At 37.9% G+C, this 15,224-nt stretch overlaps 1 long non-coding RNA gene across 4 annotated transcripts in view; it reads right to left on the reverse strand.

Moving 5' to 3' along the window:
• Positions 1–1,749: 1,749 nt before the first annotated feature.
• Positions 1,750–15,224, reverse strand: part of LOC102981613 (uncharacterized) — a 30,427-nt gene continuing 16,952 nt past the window's right edge. For 3 of the 4 annotated variants that reach the window (XR_002892650.3, XR_003677838.2, XR_002892648.3), the window contains 7 exons: positions 14,715–14,802; positions 12,271–12,408; positions 11,038–11,247; positions 10,442–10,764; positions 9,915–10,046; positions 7,187–8,803; positions 1,750–2,114 (listed from right to left, as the gene is read on the reverse strand). This is a non-coding gene — a long non-coding RNA (uncharacterized lncRNA). The remainder of the gene's footprint in view (positions 2,115–7,186; positions 8,804–9,914; positions 10,047–10,441; positions 10,765–11,037; positions 11,248–12,270; positions 12,409–14,714; positions 14,803–15,224) is intronic. The other variant, XR_002892652.3, reaches the window with a different exon arrangement.

Below are 15,224 nucleotides of genomic sequence, written 5' to 3' on the forward strand. Positions count from 1 at the left end.
TTTGGTGGGCAACTAGCAGTCTCTAGGGACTAGGCTTAGCAGGAATAAGTGTTAGGATTGTTTAATTCCATCTGCCATGGATTGAAAGAAAGAAACTGATGTATTAGCTGTTCTTGCCTTACATGTGGAATGTCATGTTTTCTCTCCTAGAGGGTCCTGAAGTTTAATTCAACAGGTATTTGTTGAGCATCTCCTATGGGCAAGGCACTGTTGTTAGTTTCTGTGCAGGTACAAAAATAAACAGTCCTGCTTTATCATATATTGAAGAATCAGAGACTCAACTCCAGATAATGGAATATCAGACATCAGCTACGAAGAAGGGGAGACACAAGCTTGAGAAATAAGGCCTTCTTGTACCTTGGAAATCACATCACACAGGCACTATACAGCTCTACCTATATAGAAGTCTAGCTTTATAAAAGTGAGAATGTGGTTTCAGAGATATTATTAGGAAATGGGCAGAGAGAACTTGGCAGGATAATAGCTGCAAACACTAAGGTGAAAAAGGATCAGAATATAGGCAACGGTTATAGAAGCAAATAAATGGCATTGGTACCTGGTTAATCAGCCTACCAAGTAAATGTGCAGACTGTCCTCCCCACTAAATTAACATATGTTTTGGTACTCTAGGATATGAGAGCCCTTGCTTAGTAATGGGTCCTTCTGTGCCTTGCTATCCTAAATCCTGCTGCCTCTTCTGTGACTTCCCTTACAGGTTTATTTCCTCTAATACTGGCCATTACTCCAGCATGTCTTATTCCAAAGATGGACAGGTAAAAACAAAAACAAAACTTTGTTGGAAGAAAAAGTGTGTAGGGATTGGCATTGGAAAGAGAAAGTTGAGCACTGTCTCTGGCTCAATTAAGAATGGCATTTAAGGGCTTCCCTGGTGGCGCAGTGGTTGAGAGTGCGCCTGCCGATGCAGGGGACGCGGGTCCGTGCCCCGGTCCGGGAAGATCCCACATGCCACGGAGCGGCTAGGCCCGTGAGCCATGGCCGCTGGGCCTGCGCGTCCAGAGCCTGTGCTCCGCAATGGGAGAGGCCACAACAGTGAGGCCTGCGTACTGCAAGAAAAAAAAAATGGCATTTAAGAGGGACTTCCCTGCTGGTCCACTGGTCCAGGGGTTAAGAGTCCGCACTCTCAATGCAGGCGGCCCAGGTTCGATATCTGGTCAGGGAACTAGATCCCACAAGTCACACTTAAAAGATCCCACATGCCGTAACTAAAGATCCCACATGCGGCAACTAATACCCAGCACAGCCAAATAAATAAATAGTAGTAAAAAAAAAAAAAAAAGAATGGTGTAAGATGCCAACAAAGGAGTAGAAACTCTTGCCTATAAACACTGGGGTCATATGCCTATGAAGTCACCAATCTAACATTCAGGTATTTAAGTATAGGAACATCAAAGATCCCTTCACCTACTCAAGGATTGGACCTGTTACCTTCTTTAATTACAGTGATTACCTTCCTGAATACATCCTACTTCCCACAGCCTTAAAAATATTTTTATGCACTATTCCTATCCCAGCCCTCTTCTTCAATAATTTTTTGCTTCTCACATTTTTTAAATTGGGTTTGTGCTTCTCAGTATTCCTGACCAAAGCAAATGAAGCTAGAAAAAAAAAAAAAAGACCTCAAATACTTAGCCAAACTGGGTGATTAAGATAATTTTTTTTAAAAATTGAGGTAACTAGTGTGGTTAGGAAGGGACAGTGAGGTAGAACTTGTTACATCGAAATACAAAGTTTTCAAAACAGTACATTTTTATTTGACATTAAACAACAAACTCCCCAATTTGTCTCAGTTGTGACATACAGACAGCTCTAGATTGTTTTTTTGCTGGCCACCCATGCTGAACAAGATTTTTCGATCTTCAAAACAACCATGGCTCAGATATTCCGCGTTTCACATCAGTTCACAAGTCCAAGTATGTCTTCCATTCATTGGAGCATGTTGGCATAGATTCCCTTTGAGGTAGAAGGATAAAGATGAAGCCATTTCCTTTTTTAAAAAAGATTTTTTCACAACTTCATTAATGCCACAAAAGTCAGATGATAGCATGTTCTCTTATTCTTGTTTAGCAGTAGTGGTAGTCTTGGGATGCCAGAAACTGTGAAAGGAAGGCTCTTAGTTACTTTCTCCTTTCTACTTTCCAATAATGCCCCCCCACCCCCATCTGAAGAAAGGGGAGTTACTGAATCCAGCTAATAGCACATATTAAACACCAAACATTATTAACATGTCAGATATAACTGATGCTTAAATTAAAATGTACAAAGCAAAAACTAGAAACATCACCTTCAAGTCCTCTTCAAATTTGCTCCCTCCAGCAACTATCTTTTGCCATTCATCTATTTCCTTCTCCATTTACTTGTTATTGTTGGCTTGCCATGTAAACTAAAGTTTAGATGGTTTCAAAGTATGTAAGAATTATAGTGAACAATAAAGTCCTGTTCTTTGCAGTGAATTTTGACTTTAGCTTTAAGACTACCTTATGATGGAGAGGTAACATAGATTTAATTAATAAATTCCATAATTATCTAATCCAAGGCTTAATCAATAACCATTAAACAAAAAATTGTTTCTCAAAAACTTACAGAAATGAATGGGGACAAAGGACTTTGTCCTCATCTCAACAGTGACCAGTTACTGGAATTGCATTAAACTAAAAACGGCAGTCCCCAAGTTAGATCTGGAGGTAGTAATGCTTTTAAGACCAACCCTTTTTAGAATCAGGTTTGACCTTTTCTTTCACTCTTCCTCCTATCCCACCCTCTGTGAGTGATTTAAAAAATAGAAAAGGCCAAAGCCCATTTGGGCCTAGATATAGAAGATTTTTTTTTTTTGGTATTTTTTCCCTCCAATTTTTGCCAACTACTTCCAACTTTTATCATTCTTAAAATTTAAGCATGGTAAATTGTTAAGCTATTTTCATTCACTGCATTATTTAATTATAATAAGTCTTTTCTTAAGCAGGTTTTGCTGGTAAAAAGGAAACGATTTCTAAGTTGTAAGTTGAGAAGCTGTTGCAAAACAGAAATCATGTCTCCATCTCCAAACTTGCTAAGTACTACCAGAGGATTGTTTTTTAAAGAGATCTATTTAGGCAGTGTATATTTGTTAGAATGTAAAAGGTAAAGAATTGAAAATAGACAAAACCTGTGTTTAAAAACCAATTGTGGCTTCAGTATGAGTGGTCCCCCAAGGCTGGTACCAATGAGACTGAGGTTTGGGAATCAGTTGTTTCTCATCCCTCTTTCTGCCCACCAACAGTCACAGCCATTTTTCATGAGGGATGGGTTAGGAAAACTGAAGTGTTTATTATAAGGAAGGTTCCTGCAACTTAAGGAGCAAGCTCAGTAGAAACCCTTGCTTATTGTAGTGGCCAGAGTGGTAGAAGAAATATGGAGTAGGAATTAAACCACACATTATTATTGAGGAACTAAGCCATACCCCTAACCAGAAAACAGGCCAAAAGGCAAGTTTTAAAAGTTCTCTGGGAAGGTATTCATTTTTTCATGTCTCTGGGGCCAACTGAGAACCTAGCTAAGGAGCTTATACACAATAGGCACTCAAACATACTTGTAGAGTGAATGAATAAATGAAAAAATGAATGAACAGTAACCTCTCCTCTTATATTCCAGTTTCCAAGCCAAGCAAGTGTCTTTCAGTCAAGATCTGAAATAGAATAGACACTTCTATTCAATGAAGAGTTTCACTCCATTTCTTGTTTTTTTAATTGCATCTCCAAGTGCTTTTTGTATCAGATCAATTTCATTTAGCATCACCTTCTTCAATGTTTGTATGAATGAATAACTAAAAAGCTCTCTTATTCCTACTTTACAAAACATGCCAAAGAGAAGGTGATCTAATTAATCATTCCATCTCAGTGTCTTAATATCACAGCTGCTCAATGAAGTTTTTTCAACTAATGAAAGAACTGCAGTCTCTTATTAAATTTGCTCTTGTGTTTCCTCCATAAGCTAGTTAGATTAAAGTATATTTTGGTCTAGGTCTTTTAAATCTCTTCATTCTCCTCAGCAGAACAGTATTTCATTCAAGTGAATAATTTACAAAATATGGAAAATTTAGGAAGAATCTTTTTTAAGTGGCTTCCTGACTCTATGCCAGGCCAATGAGCAAATACTTTTAAAACTAGTTGTTTCATCTTAATTCTCATCTTAAACCATTTAACTATAATAAAAGCAGAATGTTAAAGAATTAAAGGACAAACCCTAAGGCTTTTTATCAGTCTTCTGGCTTCAATCTAGGTCAATGAGCAAGTGACATTGGGATTTTCTAGAGCCAGGAAAAATGTCTTCATTTTATATTGAAAGAACCATATCTTTTTTTTTTTCCTATTTTTTCAATCTCCAAGACAAGTCAATAGGTTTTCTGGACCAGACTTAATCAACTAATTCATCCAGAGAACAGGAACTGAAGTATTTACTCAAAAATCAAAGGTGTTTCTGGATCTTCAGCTATGATCTGTGATCTATCTAATGCCCTTTAGACTAGGCCCATTTCACTTCTGTTATGTTCAGGACCTAGAATGATGTATTCCACATAAAAGATGCTCTGTTAATCAAATTAATCTAAAAGCCAACCTGAGCCATTTTTTACTCCTTTACTGTCTCTAAGCCAGGCCAGGGTGGATCTAATTCACCTCCATCTTCAGCATTTAAAAGACCAATGGAGGACCATAACACCTTGCTTTAAAAAAAAAAAAAAAAATTCCCATTTCTTTGGTCAGGCCAGGGAGCAAGTAGCCTTCTGGTATAGATTTTATCTTTCCACCTAGCTCAGCATTCAGCATACTGCCTTGCACAATTCCATTTTGCCAATGTTTTTAAATTTCATCAAATAGGCTTGGCAGTGGTTAAGTAACTTTCAGTCTGGATTCCCACACCTGTTACCTCATTTCCTCCTGTGACCATCTGATAAGGATAAAATCATTTTTATATCCTAGGGCATGTGCAGTTCTGAGCCTCAAAGAAAGGAATCAGTAATCATTCATTAAGCCAAAAGTTAATTCCTTATATCTGTATAAAACAGTAGGCTTTGTAAAATTTACACACAGATCTCTGTTGCAGGTTCGATAATAATGACAATGAATTTTTGCATCCCCAGTTGCTATCTCTGGGAATAAGAGAGAGTAAGTTATCAATGTCCATTCAGCAGATATGGCTTATATATTTATATATGTCAGTTTAAGACTTACAAATTGATTTTATACATTACCTTCTGCTGCCCAGAACACAATAAAGATGGACTATCTTCACATCCCTGATGCTTATCAAGGAGACTGGCACATAATAGATAATTATTATCCAGTCTTGCATTCATCAGACATCTAATCCTTTACATATAAAAATGTTCAATAGTTAACAATCCTTCCTCAAATTTTTTGACTTTTTTTCATGGTATAATAACTGTGATATAATTTTGTAAGCCTAGTACTAGGCACACCAAATGAAAAAATCAATAGTTACATTTATATGGTGCTTTAGAGTCCACAAAATGCTAACATTGCCTTATTCTCAGCTTTAGGCACAATAAAATGATAAATTTGTATGTCTCTTTATGCCTATAACAGTGAGTTCACATAGTAGGCAACTGATATTAATAATCCATTCATTTAACAAGCATTTAAACCCTCAGTTTGTATAACTATTTATACTACCTTTCTCATATGGGTCAAGCACACGAGAATTTTGTAGAGACTATGCCTGTCTCACATAAGTTTTGTTCACATAGAAAACATCTAATGTCTTATATTTATACAGCACTTTATAGTTAGAAAGCTCAATCTCATTCATTACATTTTCCTGCTACCAGGGAAAATATACTGGTAATAATTTAATTTGATATCACCAGTAAAGTCTTTATTGATTAAAATAAGCAAGATCTAATTCTTACATCTAAATAGTATAGGACATAAACCTCCCTCTTATTACTTGGGAGCATTATCTTGGATTTCATAGTACCTGAAACAATAGCTGGTACATATAAGGCACTTAATACTTATTCATTCATTCATAAACATATAGCCCATTGGTTATTTATACAGTGCTTTAGTACAAAGCACTTTAATATGTACTGCCTATCTAAAATTTTTAATTGTTCTATAATGAGAACATTTTTTTCCCTTTGACATCTGTAGTGCCTAGCATGGTATCTGGCACATTATAAGTGATCACAATAGCTTAAATCCCTTATATTTCCAGTGTATTTTATAGTTTAAAAGCAGTTTTTATGTTTTCTCTTCTGCGACTTGGAATACTGTATTTTTACTCAAAATCACCATAGCCACAGAAACACAATGGCCAGAAATACATGAATTATTCATTTATCAAACACTTAATTCCTAATATCTGTACAGTATTACATACTTTTGACAAAGCACTTTATTCATGCTTCTTTTATTCCTTGTATCTACAGTGCCTAGAATGTATATACTATGTAATCAATGTTCATTCATCAACTCTGAAACTTGTAAGTCTTTAAAGTGCTTTATAGTTTACAACTCACATTCACATATTTTTCTTCAGATCACCTAGATATAATCATAATCATTGCATCTTTAGTGTCTAACACAGGGACAGGCACACAGAAGGAAATTAATATTGTTCAGCACACAGTCCCTGGCAATTACATCAAGGGTGATAAATTGTGGCCCACAGACCAAATTCACTTGCTTTTTTTAAAAAAAGCAACAGAGACCAAATGGCCTGTAAAGCCTATAATATTTACGATCCGACCCTTTCAGAAAGGGTGTGAGGACCCCAATTTACATAATGCTTCACAACTGACAGTGCATTTTCAAATGTTAGCTGTGCATGGATGCCAATACACCATTAATGAGAATGCCTTGTTTTTTTCTGTGTTTTACAGTGCTTTCATATGTATGCTCAATCATTAAAATTATCTTTCCACATGGTAAGAGGAAAAAAAATCAAGGAAAGAATTAAACCTCCTAAATATTCCCAACTTCTCTCACTTGTATGCCTAGAGGTACGTATTAAACCCAGGGGCAGGATTGGTACAGTTTACCACATTATTAGGCCACTACTATGAGCAGGGAGTTCAGGCTGCCTCCTTGGGGCCTCACTCTTTCCCAGGCCCAATCCTCCTTTTTCATAACTATCAGTAGGAACCCCAAACCTCAGGAATCCTGCTCACCCAAGCTCAAAGAAGTAATATGTTGCTGGCTGGTGCTTCTCAGCAAGCTGGCACATCTGTGTATTTCTTGTCTAGTTCTTCTCATTGGCCTGGAGCATCTCTTCACAATTTCTCTAGATAGCCTGGCACTTTTTTTCCACTCAGTAACCTGATGCTTTCCTTCTCTCATCAGCCTAGAGCTTCTGAGGAAAGAGGGGACTGAAATATAATGTCACCTATGTGTCCCTCTCAAGTGGAGAGGAGGTGAAGAGAAATGGAACTTTGCAAAACACCAAAAACTTAATAAATGGCTTAAAACTGTGATAAAAACTGGCTTAAGACTGGCCCAGGCATAATATTACTGATCTAAAGGTGTGTTTCTTTAAAGTAGCAGCAACATCAAACAGGACATCTCAAAAGAAGTGGGTTTAAAAGGAGATATGAGAACAGGAAAAGGAGAACTGAAAATGTCCAAGAGTAGAGGGGAGAACAGTAGAAAAGAGCTGCGGTTTAGGGTTCTCATCTTGGAATTTCCTTTGGTCTTGGGGCTTCTATCCTTCCTGGATTCTGGGTCATGGGCCTCCAGCTTCCCGCCTAATTTAGTCTGGAGATATCTGTCTCTCTTGGGCCTTCTGTCTGTATAGACAGGCTTGAGTCCTGGGTCTTTATGTGTGCTTGGGCCCTTCCATTTTTGGGTCATAGGTCTTCAAGCAAAGGCTTTTCATCCCATCCTGGGTCTTTGGCCTTCTGTCTCACCGAGACTTGAGTCTTCCGTCCAACTCCAGTCTAGACCCTTGGGCCTTTTATTGGTCTTGGATCATCTCACAGGCGGCCTGGCATACGGAACAGCTCTTCAATGCTTATATTTTGATAGCTGACACTCTGTACCTATTAGGAAGGGGTCAGGAGGCCCCTTTGTTACAAACACACACACACACAAAAGCATGCACACACACATGCACAAAAGCATGCACACACACATGCACAAAAAATATGCAAGGAGAGAGGACTGCATGCAATCAAAGTGGGGGAGACATAGACTCAAGAAGAGACTGAAATACTCAAAGGTAAGTAGAAAGGCAAAAGCAGAGAAGAAATAAGAGAACACAGAGATGAATGCTGACATGGAAAATCACAAAGAACAAAGAGACACTGGGGCACACAAAGCAGGAAAAAAGAGAAAATGGCCCAAGAGAGGCAGAAAGAATATGTAGAAAAGAGCAATGCAAGATAAAGAGTAGAAACAGCAGAAGGGTGGCCAGTATCAGAAAAGGTGAAATGTCAAACCAACAAGGGGAGGGGGTGACAAACAGTTCACAAAGAGAAAAAGAGAGGTAGGCATAGCAAGAAATGAGCAAAAGGCACACAGCATGTGACTCAAGAGACACAAAGAGAAGAGCAGTGAAAGAAGAGCCAGATCTAGGAGAGCAAGGAGAATCAGTAACAAAATGAAAAAAACCAGAGAGAGACATCTAAGACAAGACACAGACCACTCTTGGGTACAAAAAAGAAAATGACACGAAGATATAGAGAGAAGAAACTAGTAAGAGAAACATGGAAATGGGTAAGACATACTTTAGTTAGAGAAGAAAGACCAAAGACATTCAAGGAAGAAATAGATAAGCAAACAAATACACACTTATGAGTTTAAAAGATAAGCAAAGGCAGACATTCAGTGGAAGAGGGTAAGAAATAGAAGAGACAAAATACAGTGAGGAGCATGGTAGGCACAAGAAGCATCACAAAGAGAAGACAACAAAAGAAAAAAAAGTGCATTAATAATTGCAATAATCTATTATTAGTGCCAATACTATTTATATTACCACTAACAATAATAATTATAATAACAGTATAATAATAACAACAATCACCACCAACACAGATACTCTTCTACTTAAACTTTTAACTTAGGAATTTCTTACATAGGACCAAACCACACCAACTCTGCCACTAGATGGTATTAGTGGTCACTTGTATTGTGTCAAATGAACTTATGAAACTTCTTCGGTTACCTTTAACCTACCATGTGCTAGGCACTGTACTAAGCTCTCTATATACATGATTTCATTTAACCTTCACAAACAGACACGTCTAATCAGAATCTAAATTGCCAAAGGCTGTTCACCTAATGAGTAGCAGAGGATATAAACACATATGTGCCTCTTAACATTCTGTTACAACTGTTTCCTAGGATTTCCAGGAGAGCCAAACGAGGTGCCACAGATGAGTGAATATTATAATAAAGGGCCCTTAGAGAGCACCTAGTTAACCCTCTCATTTTATATCTTCACCTTTCCCCATCCCTTATAAAACTGACTTGATTTTCACACCCTTCACAATTATAATGGCAGCTTCGGGGACTGGGTTTTCCTTAACACTAAACCTTAACTGCAGATTCTCTCACAAGAAGAGGTGAGAAAGGCCCACCCTTTCAGCAAAAAACAAAAACTTTTTTGGTTTAAGTTTCTATATGTTTAGGCCTCTAAGGGTGGCAAAAGATTTATGCAGTGAAGATAAAGAACAGACAAGGTAAAACTAAATTACCCTGTGACACAACTGGTAGACAGACTATATCATCTTTGAGTTGCTTCAGGGAAACCAATTAATAAATAGATTACTGGTCATCCTCCCATCTCACATTCAGCTCCCCTTGCACATTAGATCACCATACCCCATCCCACACAAACCTCCAACAAACAGCTATTAGCTCTAAAGTGATCCTCACAGGATTACACCACCTACAACTTACTTCATTCTGCTATTCTAAAATTCTAGAGTGCCAGGCATGTTGATCTTCCTTTGGTGTGTTCAAATGTCTTGCTCTTTGCACTGCTTCTGGGAAAGATAATGATTGGACAGATATGAAGGGAACAATCAGGAGCTACAAAAAACAAGAAGGAAACCATGTAAATGCCATAAAGAAGTATTAACTGAGTACTGTGCTAGAGTTATGGGAAGATTCAAATTAATGAGCTATAGAAACTGTCTCTACGGAGCTTAGCTTAGAAAAGTATAAAGTTGAAGCTTTTATGTCTTTAGAGATAAAACTAACCCAACTGCCTCATTCAACAGAATAGAAAACTATGGCATAAATAGGAAAATGTCTTGCCTAATAACATTTGGTGAGCCACTGGAAACAACACCATCAATCACAGCCTTATTCCTTTAGTTGGATAGTAATCTGTACAAAGCCTGTACATTCAGGACTTACTACACTGAACAGTTACCTCTATCTCCCAACCTACATCCCCCTAACCACCCTTTCTCATCACTGACCTAGAATAAGCAGGGTGCTAGTTCTTTAGATCCAGCCTGACGATAGATAACTTTGTGCCACTTCTAGTCACATTCCCACTCATAGTTGTGAAGCTTCTGTCAATTAGCAGGCACAGCATAAAAAGACACAACTCTGTTTTATCTTCTCAAACAGCTTGTTTTTTGTTTTGTCCAACAGCTATCCCAAGGCATCTCGAAGTATGTAAATGATTGGCAAAGTTCTCCAACAGGGTCTCAAGGGAGACTCTGGAGACCAGAGGGTCCAGAATGATGATCTGCCCATGATCAATGTCACAGATGTGGTCGTTGTTGTCCATGTTCTCCTAAAAGAAAGAAAATTTAGCTGAAAGTCTCTACCACATACTACAGTCCCACCCTAAACACCCTAACTCATACAGCCTGCTATTCTCTTCACATCATCATTTTCACCCATGTCACACCCAGTTGCTTCCCAGGTTAATTAGGAAGCAGTTTTTACCAAAGCAGACATAGTTTACAATGATGAAAATAATCTAAATGGAAAGCTAAGTGCAATGTATACTGAAAAACAAGAAATTAAAGACTATGTATTATGCTTTTAGGGACAGCTTACCCACCTCTGGATGTGTGGTGGTTGTCTTGAGATTTCATCCTCCTAACTGGGCCCAGGAAAGAATCTTAGTAGAACCTCCTGGCCTAGGGTTGTTGCTCAGTGATAGTGAGCTTTTCCCTTGGAGGATCCTCATGCCCCATCTCCACCTAGGGATCGTCAAAGGGAATGGGTCATTAACACTGTAAAGCAACAAGCCTATTCTTCTGAGGAAGATCTGGAGAAGAGATAAAAGAAAAATAAATTACTTAAATGCAGTACACTGAGAAAGTCTGTCCCAATGAGTAACTAGGGGTTAAATTAAACTATGTCTACCATTTTCTTCAGATGGATTGAGGACTGGAGATTTAGAACTATGTAGAACTCTATTTTCTAGCAACCAGTCTAACAACATGCAAATTCTTCTACTCATTCAAGCTCCATTCCTAGTACTTCCCCTCATCTCCAATAGCAATTTAGAGCTGAATAATTACCAAAATTCCCATATTGTGTTTTAGTCGCCAGTCTCCACTGATGAACAGTCCTCTAGAGAGTGTGGATTTTTAATGTCCTGGTATTCTCATAAAATACAATGGAGATCAAGAAATTAAGGGGATGAAAATAATAAAAGGAGAAGCTAAAGCTTTCTCAACCAAGAGAGCCATCAAGACACTTTAGAAAAGCTCCAATGTGGTCTGACTGTATGAGTTCTGTAAGAATTCTTCTTCACATTGCCTCAGGCTTCTTTCATAAAGTACTATCTATCTTAAGAACTGAGCAATCTATTTCAACCAAAGTGCCTCTCTCTCACCTAGTTTTGTAGCATTCCCCTCTTTTAATTCGTGTATTAAGTAGTAAGATGCTGGAGCATTGCCAGGGTAAACAGAACTGTTTTCTACTCAGCCTACATGGTACATTTCTTGAACAGCTTATATAAATGAGACACCACCAAAGTGCCAGGATATTCAAAAAAATCAAGAATGGCTACAGGTATATAAATCCCCAGTTATTACAACAACTAAGCAAATCTATGCAAAAGGAAAAACAAGGTACAGAAGGCTAGGGGTCCAATAAGTAGCTTACACAGGCCCTTGGATCTCTGTTATTCAACCCTTATGCCCAAAAAGAAAAAAAAAAGAAAAAACTGTGTAGAAATTGATGAAAATTGGTCCATGTTCTGTTTTAAAAAGGAGAAGTGCAGGAAGTTAAAGCCCTTAAACCCAAAGACTGAATTCACACAGTAATAAGCTCCTTACACTACCTTTTTCTCCAGGGAGCCGGCAAGCCATCCTCTTAGATTGGTTGGAGCTTATCCAGATTCTCAAAAGGAAAGACCTGTTGAATGTAGAGCTTCTTAAAGCTGCTTGCAGTTCCTCAGGTCTCACATGCTCAGAATGTCCTTGAGAAGAAAGACAGGGCTCAGTAAGATACCAAAACTGCTGAGGAAACCTCAACAACAATCAAAAAAAACAAAACAAAAACAAAAAAAGCCATTAAGAAGCATTAACCTGAAGCATTAGATATAGGTGTCTCCTGTCTCTCCTCTCTAGCCTGTTGTCTCCTTAAGGTCCTTAAGGTCCTATGGGTCAAACCAACAGCCACCTTAAGGGCTGACTAAATTTGTGGCCTAAAGATGCTGAAAATACTTCAAGATACAAGGTAACAGAGCAATTTCTACTACTGCCTGGAAGTACAATTGCCTTGACCATTTTTAATAATTGGCTACCTGCCCTTACTATAGGATAGAAGCTCACTGAAACAGGTCTAAGTCAGGTTTGCAATCTTGAAAGCACTTTTTATGTTATGGTATGGTGTGGAAAGCACAAGGTATGGCTTCCAGATCCCTGATCAAGAATTACCATATTATAAGGACCTTTATGTCAATATCAAACAAATCCTAGTCTGTGAAAGATCACTTATTCAACTCTATTCTCTAGATAAGATGTCCAGTAAAGCCAAACTGGTATTCTATGATGTTCCCAATATGAGAACAAGCTTCAAAGTCTTTTGGGAACATCCTTCCCCATCCTTACTTAACCTTAGATATTTCATTGCTAAGTAAAGACTTCTAGTTAAACATGGTAGTTCATACATATTTATACATATCTACTCTGGCTCCTTCTTGAAACTCCATTAATGATAGTTAAGTGGACAATCCATATGCAATCAAATTTACCCAGAGAATCTTAAAATTAATGAATCCAAGCTCAAATTCATTTATACACTGCTTAGTTAAGGTACCTAAAAGGAAACAACTATTCCAGTCTCTCCAGGTCTTCTGAGCCACTCTGAAGCATATTTACTGAGTATGGCTACTTTAGCATCAAAGCCCTCTAGTTTTGTTAAATTTAGCATGTCAGCTAAGTTTCATACAAATACTTGAGATCCAACTTGAGTTGGATTTTGAAAGACACCAGTGTTAAGTGCTAATTGTCTGTAGCCAAAAATATGGTAGCGGGAATATAGTTTTCTTCCAAATGAGTCCTTAAGACTTGAGGCAGAGGAAGGCATTAACTCTGTTTAACCATACACAACTATACTCTTTGCCATCAGAGCTTATAAGGTTTGGGGGAACAGTTAGTTAAGTTCAGATATCAGTTTCCTTTTCTTTAAGCTGGTAAAAAAATTTTCCCAGGATGCTTTCACATATAATATTTTAGCAGCCACCACAGATCAACTTTTAATTCTTTACTTCAAGTCACAAACTCCCATCCAGGTGTACATTTGATGATCAGGGCCCAGCTACCCTGAAAAGAAATTATATCATAGCAGCCCTGGGTCTTAAGATCTTCTATAATTTAGGGAGGTGGCTAGAGAAATGTATAGATAAGCTACAGAAAGACAGTAGAAAAGCTCAAGGGGGATATAGGAAAAGACACACAAAACCAGGGTCAGAAAACTCTCTCCAATCCTATACATTAAGGTTCTATAAGGAGGAAAATCAGAAATCACAATAACCATTTAGAGAAATGCCAAAAATTTTTAAGTGCTTCCTTTCTTGATCCTTTGAAAATGATAAAATGTAATTTTCAGGGGTTGAGGTATTTAATTCAAGTCCCTGTCTTAATTCATCAGCAGTCCTTGACACTGAAGTTGAGATGGATGGTGATTTGATCCAATGTCAGAGCCAGGACCAAAAGCTGTGTTCTTATTCCCGGTTCAGAACTTTTTCATAATTTTGCCAGCATCTCACTCCTTCTGCCCCCAAACCCATGAAAAAGAATAGTGATTCACTCCATCCAAGAAAAACGAGTGCTTCATTAAAATGCATTTGTAAAAAGCAAGGAATACTGGAGTAGTGCCTGTAAGCCCTCAGCTTACACAGCTCCTGACCCAACTGATCAAGGTGCTCCCTAGGCACACCTTGCATTTTCCCCTTGCTATCACTTTGCTTAGTAAGAGTGTTTTCCCCCCACTCTTCTTCCTCTATGCCCCACAGAATTTCCCAAACTTTTTACGGTACTCATCAAATTGCCCAACACCATAATGATTTGTTCATTTCTGCATCCTCCATGAGATAGCAAAGTCCTGAACAGGAACTATGTCTTCGGTTTTACTATTTATTCCAGTGCCTGGTCCAATAAATATTTGTTGCACAAGGATTATCTCAAGTTTGAAGATGCCCACATTCCCAGAGCATCCCTTTCTACAACTGCTAGAGATTTTATTTCAAGCAATGAACTGAAATACAACTCCAAGATTAACCTTTGGATGCTGTCTAGGGCAGGCTTCAATCCACCTAAAATCGATCCATCCTTCCTCTTGAGTGGGGGTACCAGCTCAGAATTCATCCCTTTAAAACAAATTCCAATATAGTTGTATAAAAATATTGAACATAATTTGATTAGCAGCAATAACAGATTTCATAAGTATAGACCAGTGTTTCTCAAATTGGGGTGATAAGATCCCTGGGGGTTTATGGATATATTCTCATGGATCCCCAAGTTCTACATAAATTATTTTAAAAATTATATATCTTTGACAAAGATATCTTGAAATTGGAAAACATGTTTATATTGCAAATAACTTTAAGTCAGTGTTCCTCAAAACACATATTCTTTAGGATCTCAAAAAAAAATTGTTTCTTTAAAAGGTGTTGAATCCTGACAAGTTACTTCAGTTTGAGAAACAATGGCATAGACCATGTTTCCAAGAAGGCTCAGGACCATCTGTATATTACCTCCAGTCGGTCAGACAAATAATGTCTTTAGGCAT

The sequence above is a fragment of the Physeter macrocephalus genome, chromosome 21 (genome assembly GCF_002837175.3).
Source record: "Physeter macrocephalus isolate SW-GA chromosome 21, ASM283717v5, whole genome shotgun sequence".
Taxonomy (NCBI): Eukaryota; Metazoa; Chordata; class Mammalia; order Artiodactyla; family Physeteridae; genus Physeter; species Physeter macrocephalus.